Genomic DNA, 13,432 nt, shown 5'->3' with positions numbered 1-13,432 from the left:
GGTTGGGGTACGACCGACAACCCGTCGGGGCGATTTTCGCACTGGGGTGCTCAAAATTTGAAGAATTTAAGACGTTTCCATGAGTTTTGAAGGTATGGATAAGTTCTAAAAATCCGGTTCTCCTTATCTGGGCCATTAACTCCATACGGTCCAGGAAAGCTGGCACACTACCTTTAACATGGGGTTTGAGTTGAGATAGCCAAGTTATCGGCGAGGTTCAGAAACCACTATCTATCTAGGTCATGCAACCCCCGCGGCCTCTTGGTGTTGAAGAAATTCGTTCCCTTCATTTGAAAATGGGCCTTGCGCAAGGCCCTATCTTCAACATGGAGCGACCGTTAGTGTGACGTCACCTCGTTTAGTCATTCTGATTTAAATGGGTTTGTTCGTTGAAAAATCGCTTAAAACTTGGTCTGAACTTTGTTGTGGTGCCTACAGAGTAAAAAGAATCAGCTTTATGACAGTAATGTGGCCTAGGGAAGGAGGTAATTTTGGGCTGTGACGTCACATATTTGAAAGTTTGTGTTTGGAATATGGGAAGCCTAAGATGTTTAATGAAAAATAAATGCCAGAACCGTGTTCCTGGTCATCCAATCTATAAAGTCGGGCACAATTTAACTGGTTTTAACAACATTTTAGAAGGTGGGATAGTTCCTTTAAGGCTTTAAAAATCCTTGTGGCGTTCAGAAATCGATTATTGTTCCTGTTTGCAAATTGTCATGCCCACTGTAAAGGATAATAATAGATTCTCTCGCGTACCGCACTTATACCGAAATCGTTCAATGCGTGCTTATACGGAGCTCGTTCAATGCATATGGCGCGAACCATGCCCAGTTGCTCCAGAATCGGACCGTTCGCGCCGTGCCTCACTGCATCTTCCCGTTAGTGCCGATAAGCGGTGTCATTGCAGCATGACCACCACCATCCAGCTCATATCAGTCCTCCTCAGTTCGGCAGTACTCCGACCTCCCCGAACTGCACACATCACACGGCTGGGCCAGTACCCCAATAGATCACTGCCTCCCGCACCCCCCCCCCCCCCCCGTCCCCCACATCGTCGCCACCCCTCCCTCACTCCGCCGCCGTCACCGCTGCTGCCGCCTCCGCCGCTCGCCGGACGGGATCGCCGGCACTGGAAGCGTCCTTGAACCGCGTTTGACCGCCAGCGAGGGCCTCTTTATGGGTATTTATGTGTGCGTCTGGTGGCCCCCGTACGATGCCTCCTCGTTTGCGCCGCCCTCGCCTCCGGCGGCCGGCCGTTCTGTCCGTGGTAGCCCTCGGGCTGGCTGACTCAGGCCCGCCGCCCGTCCGCCCGTCCGCCTCCTGCCTCCCGTTCGCCGCCCGCTCGCCGCCCGCCGCCCGCCATTCAGCATTTCCAGGTAACGCGCAGGCTGCCCCTTCATTCAGCGCGATCGCATGAAAGCGATTCTCGGCAGAAGCCGTGGGGGACAGTGAGTCCCAATAAATTTGACTTGGAGGGCTGGCGATTCCACGAAGTCCCTGGTGACCCAGGGGATTTCAGAGGCAGGCCCTTTTTCTCTCCATGGCCTCTCATTGCGGTGCGAAAACCAACAATGTTTGGGCACGGGGTGCTCCTGAACATACTGGCCAGGTTTCAGCGCGCATGTTCAGATAAAAACGACCGTTACGTAGTATGTACCTATATACCTTTAAAGGTAGTGTGCCAGCTTTCCTGGACCGTATGGAGTTAATGGCCCAGATAAGGAGAACCGGATTTTTAGAACTTATCCATACCTTCAAAACTCATGGAAACGTCTTAAATTCTTCAAATTTTGAGTACCCCAGTGCGAAATTCGCCCCGACGGGTTGTCGGTCGTACCCCAACCACATTTCACACCACTATGAACAATAAATGCACACACTGAAATCGCTATTACCGATATGCTCATCCAATCAAGTTTCGATAAACCCGTTCATCATCATCTCCTGCGGTTTCGAACACGCCTGTTAGGTGGTGCGGTAGACCGCGCCCAAAGCCAGGGCCCCGGTAACGTGAGGTAGCCGAGTCGGGGCAGCGTGCGCTGACCCAAGCCGGGGTCGCGCGTCCTCCCGGTGTCATGTGATAGCCCGGGGCTGCCCGCGGGGATGCGGTAGACCGCGCACAAAGCTGCGGCCCCGGCTTGGGTCAGCGCACGCTGCCCCGACTCGGCTACCTCACGTTACCGGGGCCCTGGTTTTGGGCGCGGCTTCTGCTCATACTTTGTGGTGCGGTGGTGGTGCGTCGGGCCGCGCGCTCTGACTTCGGCCAAGAAAAATGCGTCAGCTGATCATTGTCATTTCTGCCACTTGCGTGTGGTGAAATGGGGTCATAACTTAAAGGGACACTCCCACCTTAACCCTCGCATGTGTAGGGGGGGGGTCGGATGGACCCCCCCATGGTTTTTCGCGAATAACTCGCGTAAAAAGCGGCCGATCGCGACGAAACTTTCAGTACCGTAAAGTGGGGCTATTTGAAACGGATTTTACTGTTTTTGGCCTCTCTCTTCAAAACGGTTGATATTTCCTATAGCATGTAAATTGCAAAAACGTAGTTCTCTGTAACCTCTTTCAGATAGGTCCATTTTGGTTCAGCTAGTAACCATACATAAAATTATTTTTCTAATTGAAGCCTGTTTCAAATAGCCCCATAGTGTGGGGCTATTTGAGACAGTTTTAGTCGCAAGGAAATTGAAGAAAATTGGTCAAACTAGGGATAATTCTTTTCATGCCTTGCGATTGGCAATTCAATTTTGATACTTCTGGCAAAAAGTATTTCTTTCAACTACAGCTATATAACCCTTATAATCAATTTTTCGTTTTTCGTTGGACATAGTATTTCGGTCTGCTAAAAAATTGCATTACTTTATGCTAGGGCTGTCATAATATGATGTGATCCTAAGCTAAAAAAATCACAGGATGATTATCTAGGACTATTTCTAAGTAAAAGATAGTGAAATTTTCAAATAAAGTTGTTGTGTTTACATCTGGCGGCGTAAAACATATAGGCCGAAAGTTGGTGGGGCTATTTGAGACAGGCTCGCTACAGCATTAAACACACCGTAATGCATTAAAAAGGGGAAAGCAGTTTCCAAAATGGTTGAATGAGTGATATGCATGATCCATTGTTCCATTGCACATCAACCTGTAAAGAAATAACAGAAAAAGGTCAGACGGTTTTGATTTTATACCGATTTCCCTAGATCACTGCATGTTATGATGAACTACATCAAGTACGTATATGAAGGCTCACCTAACAGTAAGTATGTATGATAAATAACCTTCAATGGTGCTTTTGGTCAACCAGAGTAGACATGGGTCGATTACCGACCCCGTTAGTGACTGATGAAACACATTCTATTCACATATTCATAAAGGTAACTAATATCGTCACAAACTGGATGGTCGTATTTAGTTACAATGTGTAAATATTGCTTGTTGCTAAAAGTACCATGAACCCATGGCCGATTCATCGGTGTTCCTTAGGTCGAATGTTTGATACACCTTACGCAGATGACGGTAAGTCTTAAGGATGCATCATATCACCTGTTTTAGGGCCTTGGCATCACAATCATCAGCTGTATTTGGTATACGTTGAGCTTTGACGAGGTGGGTATCATCGGGATTCTGAGACATCGGGTTACACAATTGTCACTACCGCTAACAATATATAATGTCTTCATGTAAAATGTACTCAGCCCATAAGTAAAACGATAGTTACGATAGATTCGGTTGCAAAGTTTTTAAAACTTCAACCATGTTAAGCTGCAGGTAGGGGTGCTTTCCGTATAAATTAAATTGTGGTTTTTCTGTATTTCTCATTTAATGCCAAATTTCTTTCAAAATTTTTCAAAAATTTCAAAAAACCCTATCCATGGAATTCGTTGTTAAATTCCACATCAGCTTGAGCAAAAATTGATCAAAAATATCAAACGGTTTTAATTTTACAGCAATTTTACTAAGCCACTGCCGTACTGTCTCAAATAGCCCCACTGTCACAAATAGCCCCACTTTACGGTACCCTCTCATTGATCAATTTTACACCTACCCTGAAAATTTCATGACCCTGACCCAAATGACCTTTGACCTGTGACCTCTTTTCCGAGACCATGTTTGGCCGGAATCGCGATTCCGCGTATGTCGGCTCGCATTAGCCGCGCGTTCGCAAGCTTTTCGTGGTTTCAAACGTTCAAACATGTGATTTGATGTTGCTCCCATGCATTAGAATGGGTGTCAAGGTCACCTGAAGGTCAGGTCAGGTCATTGACCTTTGGTGACCTCGGGTGACCTCGGTTCACTTTTTCGAGTTTTACATGTTTCTAGGCTAATTTTTGGAGCTGAATTCGAATTTAGCAACCATTTGAACATTTACGAAGTAGTTTTGGTGCCTTCGTAACATGTTACGAAGCTGTCAGAGGCGGTTGACACGTACTACGAATACCCGTCACAACCCCTACTGGTTGACCTGACCTGACCTGACCCGACCTGGTCTAAATGCTTAAAGACATCATCTGTGATCAAAACTAACACGATATTCGTGATCAGCACCCCGAAAAACCCCTTAGCAGCCACACTTTACGACTTTCTAATAGGTCCCGATTTTCCCGACTTTGGGTCAATGACCTGACCTGGAAGGTCAACCAATGACCTAGGACCTTAAAATTGGGTATCATCGGCTTCCTCTCGTCACGGGCAACACGCTCGTTTTTTCCGCGAAGCTCTAGCTCGATCAGGGGACAAACGGCAAGGGGGGGTCCAACCGACCCCCCCCCCCCCTACACATTAGAAGCTGGCAAACGCCGCACACATGCGAGGGTTAACATTAGTTTTGAGTTGAGATAGCCAAATTGGTGGCCATGGCCTGCAAATACCGGTTTGGGCACTCACAACATCGAAAAATGCTTTAATTCGAAGATATGGAATTTCAAACTTGCAGTTTTCGGATTCTAAGGGGCTAATGCATTGGAATGCCCCCTTAGAATTTGTGACGTCAGCGGAGATCTAACGATTTTTAAATCTTAGACTAAAACCATCGTTCACACGTGGTGGTATACGCTGCTTTGCGCGCAACGTCTGCCGCACTTTAAGGCTGCCAAATTATTGCTTCCAAATAAAGTCGCTAGTAACGGGAGATCCCAAAAAGTGAACAAAAGTAAAAGCCTAATATCTTGAAAACCAGCGAATATTTTTCGGTGAAATTTGGTAGATATTCGTTTTCGCTCTTTCTCAACCAAGGGACATCACTTTCATGCCAATTCATTAACTTTTTTGAAGGTGGGAGGGTCCCTTTAAGAGACGGCTTTTTCATATTAATTATTTTACATAAAATCATATTTCAAACCTGAAACCATAAATAATGTTCGACAGCCAAATAAAAGAAACAATACCAATACAGGCTTACAGTTTAAGGCTCGACATTGTGTTGTCTACGATTAGACAGCTGATAACTCATTCCCGTACGTCGTAACTCTATAATGACCTTTGCTTATTGTCACATGTGCGCCGCATTCGCGATTGTTGCCGACGCCTGTTTGCAGGTCAGCCCACTACAGTTGTTATACATATCGAAAAACCGATAAACTTTTAGGCGAAAAAGGCACTATTCCAGGCCCATTTTTGATTTTTTTGCGATATTAGGTAAAAATAGAAGCTTCTTATCCTAGGAAAAATAAAATGGGAAATCTTTCAAAGGTGGCACACTACCTTTAACCCTCGCCGGCACGGGGGGTTGATGCAACCCCCCCTAAGGTTTTTCGCGAATAACTCGCGTAAAAAGCGGCCGATCGCGACGAAACTTTCAGTACCCTCGCATTGATCAATTTCACATATACCCTGAAAATTTCATGACCCTGACCCAAATGACCTTTGACCTGTGACCTCTTTTCCGAGACCATGTTTGGCCAGAATCGCGATTCGGCGTATGTCGGCTCGCATTAGCCGCGCGTTTGCAAGCTTTTCGTGGTTTCAAACGTTCAAACATGTGACTTGATGTTGCTCCCATACATTAGGGTGGGTGTCATCAAGGTTACCTGAAGGTCAGGTCAGGTCATTGACTTTTGGTGACCTCGGGTGACCTCGGTTCACTTTTCGAGTTTTACATGTTTCTAGGCTAGTTTTTGGAGCTGAATTCGAATTTAGCAACCATTTGAACATTTACGAAGTAGTTTTGGTGCCTTCATAACATGTTACGAAGCTGTCAGAGGTGGTTGACACGTATTACGAATACCCGTCACAGCTCCTACCGGTTGACCTGACCTGACCTGACCCGACCTGGTCTTAATGCTTAAAGACATCATCTCTGATCAAAACTAACACGATATTCGTGATCAGCACCCCGGAAAACCACATAGCTGCCACACTTTACGACTTTCTAACAGGTCCCGATTTTCCCGGTTTTCGGGTCATTGACCTGACCTGGAAGGTCACCCGATGACCTAGGACCTTAAAATTGGGTATCATCGGCTTCGTCTCGTGACGGGCAACACGCTCGTTTTTTTCCGCGAAGCTCTAGCTCGATCAGGGGCCAAACGCGAGGGGGGTCGTACCAACCCCCCCCCCCCCATTGTGCCGTCGAAGGACGCAAAATGGCCTGTGCCGGCGAGGGTTAAGTTTGTTTACCTTATTCGCAAGAAATTATAGAGGAAAAAGCATGTCATGGTTTCACTCTTCTTGATAATCACTATCATCATCTGACCGCGAACTCGTGAATAGCACTTGGTTTGTAAGCACGAACACAAGATTTAGATGTCAGAATAGCTTTGTGTAGTAGGTACTCCAAAACATGTGTCACTTCGTAGATAAAGACTGAACAGACATGGCGTAGGAAACATTTGCTATCTTTATTTCATCGTGGCCTTGCTAAATGCCAAGCTGGTCTGACCTTACAAAAATAGGTAAAGTTTGAAGGGATAGAACGATAAGAAGAGAGAGCTTAAATCTGCCATGAGTCATTTACATAATCAATGATGATTCTTAATGACTTCGCATTACGAGGCTGTGACCTGTAACTGGAAACCATACCATTGCTATCTGGAAGGATTAACCCGCGCCCCGTAGGGCTACCGGCGGACCCTACCACCCGTAGGGGGGGGGGGGCCGTTTCGGCCCCCCCTAAGATCTCGGAAAGTTACTGGCCGATTTTCAAAATTCAAACGGCGTTCGATAGCCCCACCCGGTAACTACCTTGTGACCAAATTTCATTGACCTAGGTCAAACCGATGACGTCACAGGTCAGGTCAAAGGTCAGATTTTCACCGTTCACAGGCAATTCAAGAAATGTGCTGTGAAAGCGAGTAAATTGGTAATTTATTGAAAACCATCGATGGCACATTGTTCGTCAAACACATACTTTGCTATCTGAGGTCACTGATACCAGGTCAGGTCACAGCGAGGTCAGGTCACCGGGGGTCACAATATGAATGTGTCGTGTGATACATGTTTTATGGTCCATTTTACATGACAAATGCGATTATGTGGGTTAGGCAGCCTTTGGGGCCAGCCTAGGTCACGTTTTTGTGAAGGTCAGGTCAAGGTCAGGTCAAATTAGGTCAAATTTCAAAGTTGATATTTTTGCATAAAATGGGTATCGATTCGATGCAGCTCGTCACGGGGAGTCCAATGGTGGTCTTCGTTTTGCTCTACGAGTTCTAGAATTGCCAAAAATTGAGTTTGAAAATTTGACGTCATCATTTTTGAACAGTTTTTTCGCTATAACTTGGCCAAAAAACGAGGTATCGATCTGAAATTTGGTATGTAGATAGAAGACGGTAGGCACTATCACATATATTCCGGTTTTTTTCGAAACTCAAAAAACTTTTTCGATTTTTTGGCGAATATATCCAAAAAAATGCTTTTTTGATTTTTGGGGGTCAAAACTCAAAAATTTTAAAAAATTCAAGATAGCAGTTTTGTAGCCCTGTCAATTCTACACCTTTTATGTCTTGATCATTTTTCTGTATCTTCAAAGCTGTAGTCCTGACAGGTCTTCTCGCGAAGGTCTTTTTTCGGTCGAAAATGACAGAACATGACGTCACTCTGACGTCATTTGTGGCCAACCTATCATAGCCTCTGGAAAAATTTTTGGTCACAATGTGTAAAATTGATGCCCGGAGGGGTCCTGAAAGTTTCGTGGCAATATCTCCAGCCGTTTAGGAGATATCGACCGAAAAGGACAGGGGGGGGGCCGTTTCGGCCCCCCCCCCTACGGGGCGCGGGTTAACAGAAACGTTGTAATGTAATATTGTCTCTGCCCTCTTTCCTTTGGCATTCCGGTATTTTGATTTTCATAGGGAATCAACAGATAAGTGCCTTGTTCGAGGGCCAGAGCCTGTCTTTATCCTATGCATTATGTACATTTTAGCATAACTGCGGGGAATCCCACGGAGAGCAGAGATCAATCCTCATCGCAACAATGACTGGCCAGGAGAGCCACTCAATGGTTGTGGAGAGGTCTGTACTGATAAGCGCTCTCAGAGGAGACTCCCCCCAACCCTCCCCCCCCCCCCGGCAAAGGAAGTCCACGCAGGGGGCTTATGAGGCCCCAATCGACATGACGCAGGCAGCTGAGAGTGCCGTGTGCCACACAAGTGCCTCGCACCATGAGTGCTGGGAAGGCCAGGCGCCAGACTACCACCCACCACACCCTAAAACGTCGCGCCGTCCACCTCGGCTCACGTGATAAAAGTTTGTCCTCACAAAGACACTGATGGGCCCCTCAAATCACAGCACTATATCCGAATGGCTCTTACATCGGAACACAACAGCGACACAAGTTCTACGTAGGATGAAGTCCCAAAATAAATCAAAATAAAAACGGAACGGCCTATCTCAAAGCAAATGTACTTTCTTCTCACATAAATACTATATATGTTAGATCCAAGGCTAGAGGTTAGATCTTAGATATTATGGACCAGGGACCGATTCGCGTTGGCGCACTAAGGCCCTATAGTGACACTTGATTTCAAGCGTCACTATGCGATTTCGGTTCGCGCTGAGCCACTAGCCGATTGGTGTAAAATGCCGCTTAGTGTCACTACATTCAAGTGTCACTTGGCCGCCTAGTCTTACTAGCTTCCTAGTGCGCCATCTCGAATCGGCCCCAGATACCTATTATGGATATTATGGACGGGTTAGATATTATGTTAGGACTGCGTTAGGACTTCAATACAAGCTATGCACGCTTCGTTTTGACTAGCATTTGTTGAGTAGGCTGCTAGTTGATATTTCTGGTACACCTTTGAAATGAACGAAACGTTTGTTCCCTCAAATTGAAATCTATTTCATCAAATGGCTTGAGTTTGAAATAGGTATGTACTACCTACGTTTTAATAACACATTTTCAGAGGATATCGCATAAAATCCGAATGTGGCATGACTTGACGATCTTCTTTGAAGACTGCGACAGCGGACATTAGCCATGGGCCAGTTCTCTCTCGTCCATCCTCGATTGTTGCGCACTATTCGGTGGCGGCACCGCCGCTGGGGGGCTCCTTGGGGCCACTGTCGGATCGTTTTCCGACAACTCGTCCCATTCAGCGGTCCGAGCGCGCGCTGCCATTGGTAGGCCGCATCGCCCAACGACCAATCAGCGCACAGTACACGCTGTATATAAGCGGCGCGTGCCGGCATCACGTCATTCAACAAGTCGAGGTCTCCGGCCGGGTTCCCACGCGCAGTGACTTGGTTATCAGTCTCGCTCCGCACTTCACAGCTCCCAGTTTGGATCGCTAACCATGGTGTCTGTTCGACCTCTGGCGGCGGCGCTCTGCGCCCTTCTGGTTCTCGTTTGCCTCCTGCCTTGTTCCAGTGGCTACATTTTGTCGGTAAGTCTCGACCCTGCGTGCTCGCACTGACCCAGTCACTTCAGCAAATGGCAGCTCTCTATCAGTGTACGGCCCTCCAGGTACTAAGGTGTTGGTTATCAACATCACGTTGATCCATCTGTATTGATGAATAAGTATATAGGCTGTTAAAAACATTGCCCAAGTGTCCGCTCCGCACGGAACTTCCTCTCATTTCTGTTACGTCAGTTTAGTGCAGTGGCTTTCACTCTTTCAATTATCTTTCAATTATGCAATTTAAATTATGCGTTTTTTCAATTATCCCCCCCCCCAAAAAAAAACCACCGGCTGGCAAAGTGACCAACAACTGTTTTGCTGGAGGGCCGTGCATGCCCAGCAGAAAACTAATTTTGATTTAGCTTATATAACATTACAAAGTGAGAACCAATTGATTTTTCTTAAATACATAAACATAATTCGTCATATCCATGTTTCAATAATGTCGTCTCACTGCATGAATGCGCATAAATTGAATGCCATTTAATTGACAGTGTCTGAACTTTTACCTATTTTGTGAGAAGCCTGTAAGTTTTGCTTATTCGCATCCTCATTTCCTTGTTTATTGAATGCTTGAAATTTAAATGCAGTAAGGGAATACATAATCAGCTAATGTTTGCAACTGTTTGGACAAAAATGCCACCATGCACCATGGTGTATTCGAGAGCCTGCGGTATTTTGTATATATGTTCACTGGTGTTATTGTGACCACGACAAAATGGCTTCGCGTGTAGAGCGTGGTTGAATACCGTAATTATAAAGGCGAATCACTTCATCGAGCTCCGTTTATTTACGTTCCTTCTTCGTTCATATTACGTTCCTTAGCTGCGCACAGACAAAATGTCAAACATACTGCTCAAGTTCGTTACTGACGCACTAAACTACGCGCAAGGAATTGGGAAAACAGTTGGACAATCATTGGTCGATTCATCACAATTCAGCTGCTCAAAATCTTTGACAAGAGCGGATAGGTATACAGAAATTTGGTAAGTTCACAACTCCAACTTAAACTCGAATCTTTTCATATCTGCGTAAAATTGAAAATGAGGGCCCAGAATAGCGTGTTATGCCTGTTAAGTGTCATACTCGTAAATCTGTCATTGATCACATGTTTGATATTGTGTGCACTGATGCAACTAAATCCACAGATGTTCTTTCAAAATCTTTCCGCCTGTGTTGGTCAGTTTGAAAACAAAATTACTAATATTATTCTTTTTTTGGAATCACTCTAAATTAAATTTTCAAAATGACTTAATTGGTAAGGTGAAGAATGAAGACAATATGTTTGATTTCTTCCTAATGGATACTTTCTGTTCCGTCCTGACTAAAATCTATCAAATAGCTGTTATCTTTTTTACTTGTTTATCGTCACAAACATTGATTATATGATCATAGCTAACTAAAACACATCTATCCAAGTAGCGCAACTAACGGTTACATTACATATTTTGTCTTAAAAGTGAATGAAACATCAAGGCTGCTTTGAAAGTAGACTGATGGTTTTTTTGCTCCATATTAAAAAAGAAATATTGGACCAATCTTACCAAAAGCCGTGAATGCACATTCACGGCATTTGTTAACATTCATAATAACTATTCCACATTCATTTATTCATTCGTTCAGGGAATGTTCAAAATCATTCACGCACGCAAACTCATTCGACGAGGTTGGCTTGACGTAAAAATGCCTCTGATATTATTGCCGGTAACTCCGGCCAGTGCTGCCAAATCCCACTTACGGCATTGGTAAGACTGGACCCAGACATATGCGGTAGTAGCTAATCTTAAAATGAATATAAAACATATCCACTCATCTTCGGGACTTAGACAGTCATATTAGCAATGCATCATAAACATTAGTGGTGTCAATCGGAACTTGAATCTTCGGAATTCCGATTTTGTCCAATGTCCAATTCGGAATTCGGTTGGACAATGACGGCAGGCGTTGGACAACTTTGGACATTCACTTGCTACACCTCAGCATTTTTTATGAAGCAATCGTGTTTAACACTGATTGGCGAATAGAAAGCTCAGCTTTTGAGATGATTAACACATTAAAGCTGGTAATAGTACATTTAAAACAAATTAAATAACAGTGTTGAGTGTAAACTATTGCGTAGGTTTCGGATATCTTTGGACAAATGGCTGGCTTGGACGTTTTTGGACGGACAATCGACGTAAACATCGGAAATTGGACGGACATTGGACATACATTTTCTGAAACTGACACCACTAATAAACATCCGACTCTGTTCCATACCTAAACACCAAATTGGTGATGATTTCTCCGTGCCAATTTTCATCACCCGTTTTCGCCGCTGCCGCCACCGCCGCCGCCGCCGCCATCGCTGCCGCCAGCGCCACTGCTTTGCGTCATCCGTCAGCGATGCGATGACGTCATCCTGGCGGCGGCGGCGACAGCAGCGGTGGCGGTGGCGGCGGCCGGCGGGGCCGCTGACGATTCAGGTTCCCGGGGAAGGCGTCACCAACTGGTTGCTGTGCCATTCCGGGGCGGGGGAGACGGCAGCTGCTGAAACGGCAGAAAGACCTGTCCGCTGCAAATACGAGCTGTAAATTTCGTCCAAACGGAAACGGATGTAGTACAATGGCGTGCATTTGACTAGATCTTCATTTACTAAACCTTTGTAATCGCCGATTAGGAGTAGGGCAGATCTGCGATTAGGTCGTAACGTATCCATTTTTAGATTGGAATGCGTGGATAGGCCTGGATGCGATTCAAAGATAGGGAGCTAACGCGGCCGCAATGCTGATTAGTGGATTAAGGATTTCAATCGCCTGCACTAAATTCTTCTTATACACACATGCTGTTTGCTACTTCAATTGTTTTGCAGCCGAGGTTTTAAGTTATAATTACCATAAAAACAAAACACGCCAATGCCTATATGGCCTACATCAACATAATTTGCTTTTCTCTCTATATGCGATTTTTTCTCTCAACCTTATGCACCTCCGCGCAGCACCATAAAGCATCTCCCTCACCCGACTGTTGGTAATGGTTCAATATCTGAAGCTAGGTTGGTTTGAGCCGGTTACCTTTCATAAAAAAGACGACGCGCGAGTTGACTACTCGGCGTTTGCCCAAGTAGGCCTGACCGGCTACGAATATATGTATTATAACGCCTTGCGGAAGAACACCTAAGGCAAACTCCGCCAAACATAACGTGTGCAACGATGAACTGCCGTGCCTTTGAGCCGATTCGATAGAAATATTTATTTCTTTAGAGCCAGCGTTCATGCTGGTAGAAAGGCTAAGGTGTGAGCTGTATATAATCGATCAGTTACGAGGCCTAATGCCCTGCTCGATTTTATGTCACATTTGATGCACAGTACACACACTTGACCTTTATCAGTGCAAGTTACGTAACAATCTCCTATTATCAAAAGATAGGCTCATGACCTTATGCCACCGTTTTCCGCGCCATTCCGGAAACAAATGAATCACGTGTTAGTAATTCATTCTCTCATAATCAAAATATAATAAGGAGCCTTGAGACCCAAAACATGAAACACAGACACTACAACCACAGACGGGCTTTACGATAAGCCTGTCTGGGCCATCGGAAATGTCTAACAGAGCCG

Source organism: Amphibalanus amphitrite, unplaced genomic scaffold (assembly GCF_019059575.1).
Source record: "Amphibalanus amphitrite isolate SeventyFive unplaced genomic scaffold, NRLGWU_Aamphi_draft 000319F_arrow, whole genome shotgun sequence".
In the NCBI taxonomy this organism is placed as follows: Eukaryota; Metazoa; Arthropoda; class Thecostraca; order Balanomorpha; family Balanidae; genus Amphibalanus; species Amphibalanus amphitrite.
This window is presented reverse-complemented; position numbering follows the sequence as displayed.